Source organism: Palaemon carinicauda, chromosome 41 (genome assembly GCF_036898095.1).
Source record: "Palaemon carinicauda isolate YSFRI2023 chromosome 41, ASM3689809v2, whole genome shotgun sequence".
NCBI lineage: Eukaryota > Metazoa > Arthropoda > Malacostraca > Decapoda > Palaemonidae > Palaemon > Palaemon carinicauda.
In genome coordinates this window covers 16843446-16860721 of record NC_090765.1, presented here as the reverse complement: position 1 = coordinate 16860721, position 17276 = coordinate 16843446, and the positions used below count along the sequence as shown (strand labels likewise).

At 43.8% G+C, this 17276-nt stretch overlaps 1 long non-coding RNA gene across 1 annotated transcript in view; it reads left to right on the top strand.

Moving 5' to 3' along the window:
• LOC137632259 (uncharacterized) overlaps positions 1-17276 on the top strand; it is a 936711-nt gene that overhangs the window by 118004 nt on the left and 801431 nt on the right. The window contains exon 2 of the long non-coding RNA XR_011042031.1: positions 9256-9320. This is a non-coding gene — a long non-coding RNA (uncharacterized lncRNA). The remainder of the gene's footprint in view (positions 1-9255; positions 9321-17276) is intronic.

Sequence of the window (17276 nt, the reverse complement as noted above, 5' to 3'; positions counted from 1 at the left end):
ATATTTACTGCTGAACTGTATGGCATATTAACCGCTATTGAGAAATTAGCGTTGGAGAAGGAGGGTAATTTTACAAATTTTAGTGATGCAAGGAGTGTCCTTCAAGCTATAAGTTTTTAATTTTAATAACCCTCTAGTTTTAAAGATTTTAGAATGGCTTTTTATTATTGGACGGAGAGGTATAACAGTTCAATTTTGTTGGGTTCCAGCACATATAGGTGTGTCTGGGAATGAGAAGGCAGATTCACTGGCTATGAAGGCTGCATCCGAGTTGCTGCCAAGAAGGTATCCCATTCCCTGTAATGATTTCTTACGAAAACGATTTCTTCATCGAATCAGACAAAAGGGACTCGACAATTCGCCAATATGATTCGGCCGTTAACCCCCAAAATAGGTGGTCCCCTTGGAAAGTTATTCCTCTTCTCCAAGATACTTCTCTATGTCCGGTCACCACTCTCAGGGCCTTTTTAGCCACGACTGCTACCCGATCGTCTGGCCCCTTGTTTATCAGAGAACAAGGAGGTACCATTCCCATACGTGGTATTAGGCTATAGATCCTATACTTCATTTAACAAGCCAATCCGGGATCATTTCCCCCAGAAGATGGACTTTGATGACCTTATAAAGTTCACGGGTTGGGAATCTCCTATGGTCTTCAAACGCCACTATCTAATGAACTTACAGGCTCTTAAATACCTAACAGTTGCAGCTGGGAGCCTTATCTCTCCCCAGTGATCTTTTGTTCTTCCTTTCATCCATCTCTTTTCTTCTCCCTCCTACCCGCCACTCGCACCACCACGCAGCTTCCTTGGTGGTTCGTTAGCCCTAAGTTTATTACATATTAGGTTATGTTTGTAACTATTATTGATTACCGTTGTTATAGGGTTGGGATATTCTTAGCCATGTCAGTTTTGTAGCATGTTTCCTCTGATACTCGGAGGCTTCCCTGTTATCATGTTTGTTTACCTTAATTATTTATGATTTTCTTTACATGGTGTTGTTTCTCTCCCCTCATTAAATTAGTTGTTATTGTTGGGCTTGGAAGGCATTCTCTGGTACATTTTCACCCGGCGACACAGGTCGACCCAGAAAAGGGATTTTGACGAAGGAAAAATCTATTTCTGGGGAGAGACCTGTGGCGCCCGGTGAAACCCTTCCCCTTTATTTTACACGATCCCACCCTTTCCTTTCCAAGCCGTCATGACCATTACAGAAGGATGTTGTTCAGATGGCGCTCGCGTCGTGGCGCTGGTGGTTGGCTAGGACCTTTGTATCGGCCCATCCCTTTGACGAAGGAATTAACTAAATGGAAGACAACCTGTGAATAGTGGTTTTCACGCGCCTTTGCTTTATACACGACACCCAGAAGGTGCTCGCGCGAGGGTAGTAACCTCAGCATTCCATGCTTTTTTCTTTCTCTGGTATAATTGGAAGGTTTTATCAGAAAAGATATATAAGAAGGACTTTTTTCACCGGGCGCCACAGGTCTCTCCCCAGAAATAGATTTTTCCTTCGTCAAAATCCCTTTTTTAGATTTATTTCAGAAGCAGGTCTTCTGAAAAATATTTAACTTTTATGACATTCAACTTTTATGATTTTAATTGAGTACTCTTTTATTTTTTGTTTAATTTATTTTTTATTTTTGTATACATAAGTTAAATGTTACCGGCGTCAATGACCTCAGATGTCAGGATGCCTGAAAACTTTAAATCAATCAATCAATCAATCTCTTCCACATTTACCTTCACTCCTTCGTTCCACCATTCACTTCCCTTCCTCATGCTGCCTCCACCAACCCTTTTGCCACACCATCACTTGCAATCCCAACAAAATTTTCTTTTACTAACTTCCACTCCTCCTCTAAATTACCAGTTTCTCTTACTTTCACTTCATCATAGCCCATTTTCAACCTTTCCTGATATTTACTTTTTACCCCAGGTTTTATTAGCTCTTCAACCCTCACTAGCTCCCTTTTACATCCACTTACTCTATTCCCCCACTCTTTTGCTACAACTAATTTTACTTCCCCCAAAAAATTATCAGACATCCCGTTAGCCATACCCCTAAACACGTGCACGTCTTTCAATCTTCCAAACATTCTTTTAGTTATCAACACATAATCCATTAATGCCCTTTCTACTACTCTTCAATTTGCCACTCTTACCCATATATTCTTGTTTTTATCTTTCTTTTTGAAAAAGCTAGCACTTATCATCATCTCTTGCTCAACACATATTACCAGTCTCTCACCACTCTCATTTTCACTTGGTACACCATACTTCCCAATGACACCTACCTCTCCAGCGCCCACTCTAGCATTTAAGTCACCCATGACAATTGAATAATTCCTTCTACCCAGTCCTTCTACACACCTAGTTAATTAATTCCAGAACTCATTCCGCTCTTCTTCGCTTTTCTCACTACATGGCCCATACGCACTGACAAATGCCCAACATTCCCTACCCAACCTAACCCTTACCCACATTAACCTAGATGATATCTCTTTCCATTCCACTACTTTACCTGTCATCCATTCACTCAGCATTAAAGCCACACCCTTTCTCACTCTTCCCCTTTCAATCCCAGACACTCCACCAGACATTTTACCAAACATCACTTCACCCTTCCCTTTTATCTTTGTCTCACACAAAGCCAATATATCCATCCTTGTATTCCTAAAAGGAATATCTACAGTAAAGAGCTCAGGTTTGTCTAGTTAGGAAAAATGCAGGTTACTTACAAATTTGTTATTTTAAATATTTAATTTAGCCGGTGAATATATAGCTGCAACTCTGTTGCTCGACAGACAAACTCTACGGAAAAAACTCGCCAGCGATCGCTACACAGGTTGCGGGTGTGCCCAACAGCGCCATCTGTCGACCAGATACCCAGCTCTTATGTAAACAAAGACTCAATTTTCTCTCTGTCGAGGTGTCGACAAGACGTACCTTACTCGCTGTTGCTAAACTGGAGTTTTTCACATCTTATTGGTGAAGTACTATATTCTGGTTTTGAGCTTTCGCTGTGCAGGGATTTTCTTCAAACAAATCCTTGAACTCTTTTTTGTAACGGATTCATTGTTGATGACTTAGATCGTTTTTGGAATTTTCCCTTGACCAATTCAAAATGGCTGACCCTTCACAAGTTCCCAAATTTAGGAAATGCAATGCTAGGGACTGTTCTAGGCGTCTTCCGAAGGCTTCTATCGACCCTCACACTGTTTGTTCCAATTGTCGGGGTAAAACCTGTCAATTGGAAGATCGGTGTGAGGAGTGCGTGGGCCTTTCGGAATTCGATTTTATCGAATTTGAAAAGTACACACGCAGGCTAGAGAGAGATAGAGTTAGGAGAAGTTCTTCTCGGTCTATTGATGTATCCTCTCCTCATGCCCCACAACCTATTCCTTCCCCTGTAGTGGTTGTTCCTAACCCCCCTCCTAGCACTCAGGAACCATCGATGGCTGACATGATGCGTGCCATCCAGGCTCTGGGTGAGAGAGTTGAGTCCCTTGCAAGTGACCGTAATCAGCTCATGGCGGATGTTAAGGAGCTTAAGTGCCAAAGTGCAGTGGGAAGTACTAAAGTGCCAAGTGATAGTGTTGTGAACAGTGTTGCGCTTGAGGGTTCATCTGTTCGTGCCTGTCGTCCTTCTAGTCCGGGACCTCTTGCAAGCTCCCAAGTCCAGGGGAGAAGCAATGTCGTACGACGCATGGGTTCGAGAGGCTTTAATCAGCGAACAGACGTTCCCTCCATGGTATCGGGCGTATCTCCCCAAGATCGCTCCTACCTGCCTAAGACGAGAGAGCCCATTTATACCTCGTCGTCTGAAGGTGTTTCTCGCAAGAAACTTTGGACCAAGGTCTCACGGCCTTTAAAACGTAAATCGGTCCCTTCAGGACAAGTCCAACATCCCGGTTGTTGCCACTGGGTCAGTTCGGACTCGTTGCCGTCATCTGATGACTGCTCACCGCCTAAGAGAGGCAAAGCGGTACCGCTTCAGACACTAACACCGTCTGTCGCCGCACCTGCTCCTGTAGACCCTAAATGGGCTTTACTGCAAGACATGCAGTCCAAGCTTACGTCTCTGATGCAGGACTTTCATGCGGAGAAGGTTGCTGCCGTACCAGCAGCGAGTGCAGTACCTAGCCTACAACCTTCCAAGCGATCGGTTATGCGTCCTGTGGACGCTGAGGTAACCTTCTCACGTACACCAGTTGAGAGAGTTCCTCCACCGATGCGTTCCAGTGTGGGCTGCCAGCCGCATGTTGACGTTAAGCGACGCACGGAGGTGGGTGTTGACGTTCTGGACGTTCAACAACCTTCAGAGTTGACTTGTTTTGACGCGGTGCGTCAACCTCCGCAACCCAGTGTGGTTTCCACTGCGCAACCCAGTCAGTCTAGACAGTCTCGGGTAGACGCTGTGCGTCCTCGCGCTACCATGGTTGTTGACAGCTCACAGAGTGTGCAGCAGGTCCATGACGTTGCGTCCGGCTCAGTCACGCATGCACCAGTGCGACCGGACTCAGCGAACCAGCCGTTACCCACTCCGTTGCCGTTTCCTCATCAGTTTTCGGATGAGGAACTTTCTGATGATGATGTTGCTGCACATCAAGATGAACAACATTCAGAACTGGACTTTAGAAAAGTTTTGGCTATTTTCAAAGAGCTGTTTCCTGACCAGTTTGTTTCTGTGGCTCCTCGTTCTCCGCCTTCAGAGTTTGTTTTAGGCATGCCTTCCACCGCACCTGCCTTTACTAGACTCGTCCTCGCACGCTCGTCCAAGAGAGCTTTGTGGGTGATAGGAGACTGGTTAGAGTCCAAGAAGAGTTTAGGGAAGACAGCATTTGCTTTTCCCCCTGCTAGACTCTCTTCTAGATCGAGCGTCTGGTATGCCACGGGAGAAGTTCTCGGCTTGGGAGTTCCTGCCTCTGCCCAGGGCGACTTCTCAAGTCTTGTAGACTCTCCCCGCCGCCTTGCCATGAGACGCTCAAAGATTTGTTGGTGATCATCGGACCTGGACCACCTTATGAAAGGAATCTTTAGGGCTTTTGAAGTCTTTAACTTCTTAGACTGGTGCCTAGGAGCCCTAAGCAGGAAGATCTCTTCGACAGATAAAGAGACTTCTTTGCTCATTATGTCCTGCATGGACAAGGCCATCCGTGATGGGTCCAATGAGCTTGCTGCCTCATTTGTGTCCGGAGTCCTAAAAAAGCGAGAATCTCTCTGCTCATTCCTTTCTGCTGGAGTTACACCGTGCCAGAGATCTGAGCTTCTCTTTGCTCCTCTTTCCAAGTGCCTTTTTCCAGAAGTCCTGATAAAGGAAATAGCCGCTTCGTTAGTGCAGAAGGACACTCATGATCTTGTTGCGTCCTCAGCTCGCAAAGCTCCCCCTTTGCCTACATTGTCAGCTAGACCGAGGATGGACACTCCAGCATCTCGCTTTATTCCGCCCTTTCGTGGCAGAGCCTCCAGCAGAGGAGGTGCTCGTGCCGAAGGGAAGCGAGGGAAGAGGAAAGGATCCAAGTCCTCTAAGGGCAGAGTCTGACTGCCCGCAACTTCAGACAGCAGTGGGAGCCAGACTCAAGAACTTCTGGCAAGCCTGGGAGAAGAGAGGTGCAGATGCACAATCTGTGAAGTTGCTCAGAGAGGGGTACAAGATCCCTTTTGTACGAAAACCCCCTCTAGCAACGTCTCCCAGGTACAGAGAGGAAGAAAAGAGACAAGCCCTGAAACTGGAAGTGTCTCTTTTGCTAAAGAAGGGAGCGGTGGTCAAAGTCTCGGACCTTCAATCACCGGGATTCTACAACCGCCTCTTCTTGGTTTCAAAGAAGACAGGAGGGTGGAGGCCGGTGCTAGACGTCAGTCCTCTGAATGTCTTTGTCACAAAGACGAAGTTCTCCATGGAGACCACAAAGTCAGTCTTAGCAGCGGTCAGAAGGGAAGACTGGATGGTCTCCCTAGATCTAAGGGACGCCTACTTCCACGTCCCCATCCACTCAGACTCCCAACCTTTTCTGAGATTCGTTTTCGAAAAGGTGGTCTACCAGTTTCGGGCCCTGTGCTTTGGCCTAAGCACAGCTCCTCTCGTGTTTACGAGGCTGATGAGGAATGTAGCCAAATTCCTCCATTTATCGGACATCCGAGCCTCCCTTTATTTGGACGACTGGCTTCTCAGAGCCTCTTCCAGTCGTCGCTGTCTGAAGGATCTCAAGTGGACTCTAGATCTGACCGAGGAATTGGGACTCCTAGTCAATTTGGAAAAGTCGCAACTGGTCCCATCCCAAACTATTGTGTATTTAGGGATGGAGATTCACAGTCTAGCTTTTCGGGCTTTTCCGTCGGCCCCCAGAATAAGTCAAGCCCTGTTATTCATCCAGAACATGCTGAAGAAGGAACGCTGCTCAGTCAGGCTGTGGATGAGTCTGGTAGGGACGCTATCATCCCTGGAACAATTTGTGTCATTAGGAAGACTACACCTCCGTCCACTTCAATACCATCTAGCTTTTCACTGGAAAAAGGACAAGACGCTAGAAGCGGTCTCGATTCCGATTTCCGAAAAGATGAAGTCTTGTCTGACTTGGTGGAAGGACAATATCAACTTAAGAGAGGGTCTTCCCCTGGCTGTTCAGACTCCCAACCACGTTCTCTTCTCGGACGCATCGGACGTGGGCTGGGGCGCGACATTAGACGGTCGGGAATGCTCAGGGCTGTGGAACTCGAGTCAGAGGAACATGCATATCAACTGCAAGGAGCTGTTGGCAGTACATCTGGCCTTGAAAAGCTTCAAGTCTCTCCTTCGAGGCAAAGTGGTGGAAGTGAACTCAGACAACACCACTGCCTTGGCGTACATCTCCAAGCAAGGAGGGACCCACTCACTGATTTTGTACGAGATCGCAAGGGACCTGCTCATCTGGTCAAAAGGTCAAGACATCTCACTAGTAACGAGGTTCATCCAAGGCAACTTGAATGTAATAGCAGATTGTCTCAGTCGGAAAGGGCAAGTAATTCCAACAGAATGGACCCTCCACAAGGATGTGTGCAAGAGACTTTGGGCCACTTGGGGCCAACCAACCATAGATCTCTTTGCAACCTCGCTGACCAAGAGGCTTCCAATCTATTGCTCCCCAGTCCCGGACCCAGCTGCAATACATATAGATGCCTTTCTCCTAGATTGGTCACATCTAGATCTCTATGCATTCCCACCGTTCAAGATTGTCAACAAGGTACTGCAGAAGTTCGCCTCTCACGAAGGGACAAGGTTGACGCTAGTTGCTCCCCTCTGGGCGCGAGAGAATGGTTCACCGAGGTACTTCGATGATTAGTAGACGTTCCCAGAAGTCTTCCTCTAAGGGTGGACCTTCTACGTCAGCCGCACGTAAAGAAGGTACACCAAAGCCTCCTCGCTCTTTGTCTGACTGCCTTCGGACTATCGAAAGACTCTCGAGAGCTAGAGGCTTTTCGAAGGAGGCAGCCAGTGCGATTGCTAGAGCAAGGAAAGAATCCACCATTAGACTCTACCAATCGAAGTGGGAAGTCTTCCGAGACTGGTGCAAGTCAGTCTCTGTATCCTCGACCAGTACCTCTGTAGCTCAAATAGCTGACTTTCTCTTATACCTGAGAAAAGGACGATCCCTTTCAGCTCCCACTATCAAGGGCTACAGAAGCATGTTGGCATCGGTCTTCCGGCATAGAGGCTTAGATCTTTCCAACAATAAAGATCTTCAAGACCTCCTTAAGTCTTTCGAGACCACTAAGGAGCGTCGTTTGGTTACACCTGGTTGGAATTTAGACGTGGTACTAAGATTCCTCATGTCAGACAGGTTTGAGCCGCTACAATCAGCCTCCCTGAAAGATCTCACTCTAAAGACACTTTTCCTAGTATGCTTAGCCTCAGTTAAAAGAGTCAGTGAGATTCATGCCTTCAGCAAGAACATCGGATTTTCATCAGAAAAAGCCACATGTTCGCTACAACTTGGTTTTCTAGCCAAAAATGAGCTGCCTTCTCGACCTTGGCCTAAATCGTTCGATATTCTCAGCTTATCGGAGATTGTAGGCAATGAACTAGAAAGAGTCTTATGCCCTGTGAGAGCTCTTAAGTTCTATTTAAAGCGCACTAAACCTTTACGAGGCCAATCTGAAGCTTTATGGTGTTCAGTTAAGAAACCATCTTTGCCTATGTCAAAGAATGCTTTATCCTACTTTATCAGACTGTTAATACGAGAAGCTCATTCACATCTGAGTGAGGAAGACCAAGCTTTGCTTAAGGTGAAGACACACGAAGTTAGAGCTGTTGCAACTTCCGTGGCCTTTAAGCAAAATAGATCTCTGCGAAGTATAATGGACGCAACCTATTGGAGAAGCAAGTCAGTGTTCGCGTCTTTTTATCTAAAGGATGTCCAGTCTCTTTACGAGGACTGCTACACACTGGGACCATTCGAAGCAGCGAGTGCAGTAGTGGGTGAGGGCTCAACCACTACAATTCCCTAATTCCATACCCTTTTAATCTTTCTCTTGAAATGTTTTTAATGTTGTTTTTATGGGTTGTCCGGAAGGCTAAGAAGCCTTTCGCATCCTGGTTGATTTGGCGGGTGGTCAAAGTCACTTCTTGAGAGCGCCTAGATTAGGGGTTTGATGAGGTCCTGTTGTATGGGTTGGAACACTTGATACTTAGCTCCTAGGGGTCGATCAGCATCCTAAGAGGATCGCGAGGCTCCGTAAGGAAGACGTACTTAAAAGGCAGAGTAATTGTTCAAGTCGACTTCCTTACCCTGTACCTATTTATTTTGTTTTTGTTATTTTGATAACTTCTAAAATGAAATAAAAAACTCTTAGCTCATAAAATGTAAACATATATTACTGGTCTCTACCCACCATCCTGGGTGTGAATCAGCTATATATTCACCGGCTAAGTTAAATATTTAAAAATGATATTTTAATTATAAAATAAATTTATGAATATACTTACCCGGTGAATATATAAATTAAATGACCCTCCCTTCCTCCCCAATAGAGACGCAGTGGGACGAGGAGAAAATTGAGTCTTTGTTTACATAAGAGCTGGGTATCTGGTCGACAGATGGCGCTGTTGGGCACACCCGCAACCTGTGTAGCGATCGCTGGCGAGTTTTTTCCGTAGAGTTTGTCTGTCGAGCAACAGAGTTGCAGCTATATATTCACCGGGTAAGTATATTCAAAAATTTATTTTATAATTAAAATATCATTTTTTAATACCAAATTCTGTTATTTTTCCTTTCAGGAAATGTGTAATAATACACTCTTGTACCGTATACCCAAATTTGGAGGAGTAAGGACATTCACGCGGTGAGTGTTGTCCAGCCTTTTTGATTGCATGTGTTTTGTTGCTTAGTTTGGTTTTGGTCTTATAGGTCAGAACTATATAAGTTCAATTAATTTGATTTTAAGGGAATAGGAATCAATTATGTTTCTGGCCCTGTGTTCTTAGTGTAAATTTTTGAAAGTGCAAAGTTTGTAGGTTCTTTAATTATCATAATCATTGTCCATTTTGTTTGATATGCCGGTGAATATATAATAGCTGCAACTCTGTTGCTCGACAGACACATACATAAAAAACTCGCGAGCGATCGCTATGCAGGTTGCGGGTGTGCCCACCAGCGCCAACTGTCGGCCAGATACCACTCGATGTAAACAAAACCTTCAATTTCTTCTCTGTCGACGTGTCGACAAGACGTACTTTTACTCGCTGTAGAACCTGGAGTTTTCTCAACATATTTGGTGAAGTACTTCATTTTGGTTTGAGCTTTCGCAGTGCAGGTGTTTTATCTTCATCTTAAATCTTGAACTCGTTTTTGGATAGATTTAATTTTTGATGACAAAGAGAGTATGGACTTTCTTTGACTTTTAAATGGCCGACCCTTCCCTTAGACGGAAGTGTGTTTAGGCTTTTAGCAATTATCTTATCACGTTATAAATTAATTATAGATTTTCCTCTATATATTTTATATCTCACCGCCTTTATTAGGCCTCTTCGATTTACTTTCCATTTATAATAAACATAAAAATAAATTTTAATGATTTGTTTATATGCGACCTTTCCTGAGAGTAGGCGGTCCTAACTTGGAAACTGAAGTTTAACAACGTTGAGCCCTTTCAATCGTAAATAGCTTTTAAAGAGCTAATGATTTAAAACTTTTTAAATGAATATTTTTTAATAGATATTTTATGAAAGATTTTCTTTGAATAGTCTTCGTACTGTTTCAAAGATGAACTAACGTTTAGTTTATTTATGCTACGCAGTTTGCGCTCTATCGTTACGATAGAGAGAGAGAGTATCACGGTTTCACTTTGCAGAAAGAGTAAATCGATTCTGACGTTTTGTTCATTCTTCTTTCAAAGCTTAAATGTTTTAAATTCTATTTTAAAGGAACTTTTTAATTGAAAAACCTTTCAGTTTTTTCCATTGGTCAAATAACATGTTTTTTTTGACGAAACGTAATTGGGCTCTTCTCTTAGGTGCGAAATCAAGAGAGAGAGAGAGATAGAGACGGAGGGAGAGAGAGGAGAGAAAACGTTCCGTTCAAGCGGGTAACGTTGTTCTCGAGTTACTCTCGTCCCTAGTCTCTGTACGGGGAGAAAGGATAAAACGTTTTTAGTTTTTTATTCTCGTCCCCAGGCAATGTACGGTGAGAGATTGAAAACGTAGTTTTGAATGAACTAGTGTTTAGTCTCTTCCCCAGCCACTGATTTTTTTTATCTTAAAAGATGTTTACTGTTTTTTGCTGGTATTAATGTGCTTGCATTATACGACTGATTTCGCAATTACTACCTTTTGATGAGGGTAGAATTGCGTGCTTCAGGTAGAAATCAGTAAAAGTTTCGATTTCAGTGAAATAAGTGCAAAACAGAAAATCGTAGTGATAAAGTGATATTGCGCAAAGTGTTATCAGTGTTGCGACCGAGGGTTCGTCTGTTCGTGCCTGTCGTTCACCTAGTCCGGGACCTCTTGCAAGCTCCCAAGCCCAGGGGAGAAGTAATGTCGTATGACTTATGGGTTCGAGAGGCCTTGATCAGCGAACATACGTTCCCTCTATGGTATCGGGTGTATCTTACCAAGATCTCCCCTACCATAAGGCGAGAGAGACAATTTTCTCCTCGTCATCCAAAGACTTTTCGCATAAGAAACCTGAAACAAGGTTTCGAGCCCCTTAAGCGAAAGTCAGTTGATCCTAAATGGGTTGTACGGCAAGATATGCAGAATAAGCTTGCCTCCCTTATGGAAGACTATTCTGCCGATAAGTCCGTTGAGCCTAGCCGTTTATCTCATCGAGATCCTGGCTTTCAGCCACCCTAACGTTCCTTTGTGCGTCCTGTTGACGTTGGCGTAGCTAAGTCACGTCAGTCAGGTTGTTTAGAACCACACTCGATGCGGTCTCGTGTGGATTTTCAGCCTCATTTGGACGTTAGGCCACTTGCTGATGCTCCTGTTGACGTTCAGGACGTTCGCTAACAATCGGAGTTGACTTGTTTTGACGCTGAGCGTCAACCTCCGCATTCTAGAGTTGTTTTGACTGCTCAGTCTAGGCGGTCAAAGCAGTCTCGAGTGGACGCTGTGCGTCCTCACGCACCTGTTGTTGTTGACAGTTCACAGACTGTCAAGCAGTTACATGACGTTGCGTCCTGGTCTCTCGCACCTGTTGTTGTTGACAGTTCACAGACTGTCAAGCAGTTACATGACGTTGCGTCCTGGTCCGCTACTAATGCACCAGTGCGTGTGGACTCTGCTTGTTAAGCATTGCCACCACGGTAGGTCTCTCCCTTGCTTGAGACTCAGCTATTATCGGACAAGGTTCCTTCAGATGAGGAAGTTGCTGTTCCCCCTCCTACTGATATTCCCTTGAGGACTCTGTCAGACGGAGAGGAGCCTAAAGCTGCTTAGCCCTCTATGGACTTTAAATAAATCATGCTGATTTTTAAGGATCTTTGTCCGGATCTTTTTGAAACTGCTGCTCCTCGTTCGCCTAAACGTCAGAGCTTACACTAGGCCTAGCTACTTCGAAGCCGTTGTTTTATAAGCTAGTGCTCTCTCGCTCTCCTAGAGAGCTTTACGTTTGCTAGGCGACTGGTTTATCACCAGGAGGAGTTTGGGGGATACAGCCTTTGCTTTCCCTTCTTTTAAACTGGCTTATAGAGCGAGAGTCTGATATGACACGAGAGAAGTTCTCGGCATGGGAGTTCCTGCCTCTGCCCAGATAGACTTTTCAAACCTCATAGACTCTCCCTGGCGCCTGGCCATGAGACGCTCCAAGATTTTACAGGTCAACTTCACAGCTGTTTTCGAGCCTTTGAAGTTTTGCTGTACAATTATGTCATGCATAAACAAGGCTTTCAGGGATGGCTCCAATGATCTGACAGCCACGTTCTCTGCAGGAACAAGTCCCTCAGGGATGGCTCCATGATTTGGCAGCCATGTTCACTGCAGGAGTACGTAAGAGGCAAGTGCGCTCAATGTGTTCATTGTCAAGACAAACTTCACGATGAAGTCTACCAGGCTGTCTTGACAGCATTTATGGAAGGCGACTGGATGGTCTCTCTCGACCTTCAGGAGGCATACTTCCACATTCCTATACACCCGGATTCCCAACCGTTTCTGAGGTTTGTTTACAGGAATGTGGGGTACCAGTTTCGAGCTATCGGGGATCCGAACCTCCCTGTACTTGGACGACTGGCTTCTCAGAGCATCGTCCAGCCTTCGCTGTCTGCAGGATCTACATTGGACGTTGAGTCTGGCCAGGGAGTTGGGACTTGTGGTCAACCTAAAAGTCCCAACTGATCCCATCCCAGATTATTCTATTTTTGGGGATGGAGATTCGCAGTCAAGCCCTGCTCGAAGTCCAACTAATGCTGAAAAGAAAACGTTTATTCAGTCAGAAGTTGGAACAGTCTCGTAGGGACTCTCTCATCCCTGGAGCAGTTTGTCTCACTAGGGAGACTACCCCTTCTGCCTCTCCGGTTCCATCTAGCCTCTCACTGGAACTAGGACAAGACATTAGAGACGGTATCATTCCCAGTCTCCGAACCAATAAAGGCATGCCTGAAATGGTGGGACAGCAATATCAGTCTGAGAGAGGGACTATCCCTAGCAGTCAAGAACCCAAACCACGTGTTGACCTCAGACGCGTCGGGTTTGGGTTGGGTGCGACCCTGGACGGTCGGGAATGCGCGGGTCTGTGGACCTCAAGTCAGAAGAGCATGCACATCAACGGCAAGGAGCTATTAGCAGTCCACTTGGCCTTGATGATTTTAGGAAGCGTCTTCGACTCTTAAGTGGTAGAGGTCAACTCAGACAACACCACAACTTTGGCGTACATCTCTAAGCAAGGAGGCACACACTCCTTCACGCTGCTCGAGATCGCAAGGGACCTTCTCTTATGGTCTAGAATTCGAGGCATCTCCCTGTTGACGAGATTCATCCAGGGGGACTTGAACGTCTTGGCAGACTGTCTCAGTCGGAGGGGTCAGGTGATACCCACGGAATGGACCCTCCACAAGGATGTGGGCAAGAGTCTTTGGGCTTCTTGGGGTCAACCAACCATAGACCTCTTTGCCTCCTCGTTGACCAAAAGGTTACCAATCTTTTGCTCTCCAGTCCTAGATACAGAAGCAATTTACTTAGACGCGTTTCTACTGGATTGGTCTTTTATGGACTTATATGCATTCCCACCATTCAAGATAGTCAACAAGGTACTGCAGAAGTTCGCCTCTCACGGAGGGACAAGGTTGACGTTGGTTGCTACCCCCTGGCCCGCGAGAGAGTGGTTCACCGAGGTACTTCAATGGCTGGTAGACTTTCCAAGAAGTCTTCCTCTAAGGGTAGATCTGTTACGTCAGCCCCACGTAAAGAATGTCCATCAAAGCCTCCCCGCTCTTCGTCTGACTTCCTTCACACTATCGAAAGACTCTCAAGAGCTAGAGGTTTTTCGAAGGAGGCAGTCAGTGCGATTGCAAGAGCTAGGAGAGCTTCTACCATTAGAGTATACCAGTCGAAGTGGGAAGTCTTTCGAGACTGGTGCAAGTCAGCATCTGTGTCCTCGTCCAGTACCTCTGTAGCCCAAATCGCAGATTTTCTTTTACATCTGAGAAAGGTTCGCTCCCTTTCAGCTCCCACGATTAAGGGCTACAGGAGCATGTTGGCTTCGGTCTTTCGACATAGAGGCTTAGATCTTTCCAACAATAAAGATCTCCAAGATCTCCTTAAGTCTGTCGAGACCTCTAAGGAACGTCGTTTGGCAACTCCTGGATGGAACTTAGACGTGGTCCTAAGGTTCCTCATGTCAGACAGGTTTGAGCCATTACATACAGCCTCCCTGAAGGATCTCACCCTCAAGACACTTTTCCTAGTGTGCTTGGCTTCGGCTAAAAGGGTCAGTGAACTTCATGCCTTCAGTAAGAACATCGGCTTTTCTACAGAAAAAAGCCACTTGTTCACTTCAACTTGGTTTCCTGGCCAAAAATGAACTGCCTTCTCGTCCTTGGCCTAAATCTTTTGATATTCCTGGCTTATCAGAGATCGTAGGCAACGAACTGGAAAGAGTATTATGTCCTGTTAGAGCTCTAAAGTTCGATTTAACTCGTACTAAGTCATTACGAGGGAAATCTGAGGCATTATGGTGCTCAGTTAAGAGACTTTCATTGCCTATGTCAAAGAAATCTTTGTCATATTTTATCAGATTTTTTTAATACGAGAAGCTCATTCTCACTTGAATGAGAAAGACCAATGTTTGCTTAAGGTTAAGACGCACGAAGTTAGAGATATAGCAACCTCCGTGGCCTTCAAGCAAAATAAATCTCTGCAAAGTATTATGGACGCGACTTCTTGGAGAAACAAGTCAGTGTTCGCGTCATTTTACTTAAAAGATGTCCAGACTCTTTACGAGGACTGCTACACACTGGGTCCATTCGTTGCAGCGAGTGCAGTAGTGGGTGAGGGTTCTACCACTACACTTCCCTAATTCCAATATCCTTTTAATCTGTCTCTTGAAATGTTTTTAATATTGTTTTATGGGTTGTTCGGAAGGCTAAGAAGCCTTTCGCATCCTGATTGATTTGGCGGGTGGTCAAAGTCATTTCTTGAGAGCGCCCAGATTAGGGGTTTGATGAGGTCCTGTTGTATGGGTTGCAGCCCTTGATACTTCAGCTCCTGGGAGTCTGTCAGCATCCTAAGAGGATCACTGGGCTTCGTGAGGAAGACAGACTTACAAGGCAGAGTAATCGTCTAAGTCAACTTCCTCACCAGGTACCTATTTATTTTGGTTTTGTTATATTGATAACTGCCAAAATGAAAAAACTCTTAGCTTATACGCTGTAAACATAATTAACTCTGGTCTCTACCCACCTCTTTGGGTGTGAATCAGCTATTATATATTCACCGGCTAAGTTAAATATTTAAAAATGATATTTTAATTATAAAATAAATTTTTGAATATACTTACCCGGTGAATATATAAATTAAACGACCCTCCCTTCCTCCCCAATAGAGACGCAGTGGGATGAGAAGAAATTGAAGGTTTTGTTTACATCGAGAGTGGTATCTGGCTGACAGTTGGCGCTGGTGGGCACACCCGCAACCTGCATAGCGATCGCTGGCGAGTTTTTTATGTATGTGTCTGTCGAGCAACAGAGTTGCAGCTATTATATATTCACCGGGTAAGTATATTCAAAAATTTATTTTATAATTAAAATATCATTTTAAGTTAATCCATTATTTGTTCTGTAACTGGAATACAAACCTACGCTATTTATTTAGGGGTATTACTTTCTGCGAAGCTGAAATGACTAGTCATTAAAAGTTAGCAAGGTTCAACTACCCATACCGCTAGCTAGCGGGGGGGGGGGGGTGCTAGCTTGCTACTGCTCCCACTCGCACACCGGCAATTTAGCTCACTTTACTTTTGGCTCGGATGAAGACCGGTTGTAACCGCTCTTCCTCCTCGACTATTTTAGACTGCCATTAATTTTTGTCTTTTAACTTACCTTTTTCTGATATATATACAGCATGTATATATATGTACATATATATGTATATGCGTAAAAATCACAGGAAGACGTGATGCTCAGATGCAGAAGAACCACAGGGAAAATGAAAATATGAAATATACGCTCAAGTCCTGACTTCTTCAGAGGACTGATTTATTGAGAGAGGTTTCTTTACATTTTATAGGGAAAGCAAACGTACGAACATACATATAGAGATTAAGAGAACAATGACACTCCCTTACCAGCTACCTGGGTCAAATGGGCAGAGTCCCCATGATTATTAGACACCTGCCAAAGAGGGTAATCTAGCGGCGGGTAAATTCATTCATTTTTTTTTTTTTTTATTTATTTATTTATTTTTTTTTTTTTTACTTTCAGTACAGTTTATATGAAAACACGGTAGCCTTTATATGTAAAGAGATTTGTAAGCTATATAAAAAAACATTAACCACTTAATGTAGAATTGAATGTATTGTGAATAATTAACATCGCTGTAAAATTAATATTCAGACCTAAGCTACCATTCATTAATAGGTACAATTATTTTATATAGTACGTATAAGTATATTGGCACTATATAGTGTTATGCTAGATATAGGTATTGATATATACATGATTATATGTTTATGATATTAATGTTGTATGTATATATATATGTATATATACATATGTATATGGGTATATGTATGTATATGTATGTATGTATGTATATATATGTATATATATATATATATATATATATATATATATATATATATATATATATATATATATATATATATATATATATATATATATATATATATATATATATATACATATATACATATATATATATATATATATATATATATATATATATATATATATATATATATATATGTATATGTATGTATGTGTATGTTTTGCTTATGTATTTATATAGATAAGGCTACCGTGTTTACATATAAACTGTACTGAAAGTCAAAAAAATAAGAATTTACCCGCCGCTAGATTACCCTCTTTGGCAGGTGTCTAATAATCTTGGGGACTCCGCCCACTTGACCCAGGTAGCTGGTAAGGGAGTGTCATTGTTCTCTTAATCTCTATATGTATGTTCGTACGTTTGCTTTCCCTATAAAATGTAAAGAAACCTCTCTCAATAAATCAGTCCTCTGAAGAAGTATCACGAAACTAGTCAGGACTTGAGCGTATATTTCGTATTTTCATTTTCCCTGGGATACAATCTCTTCGACGTCTTCCTCGGCGGCAAGCACAGGTTCATTC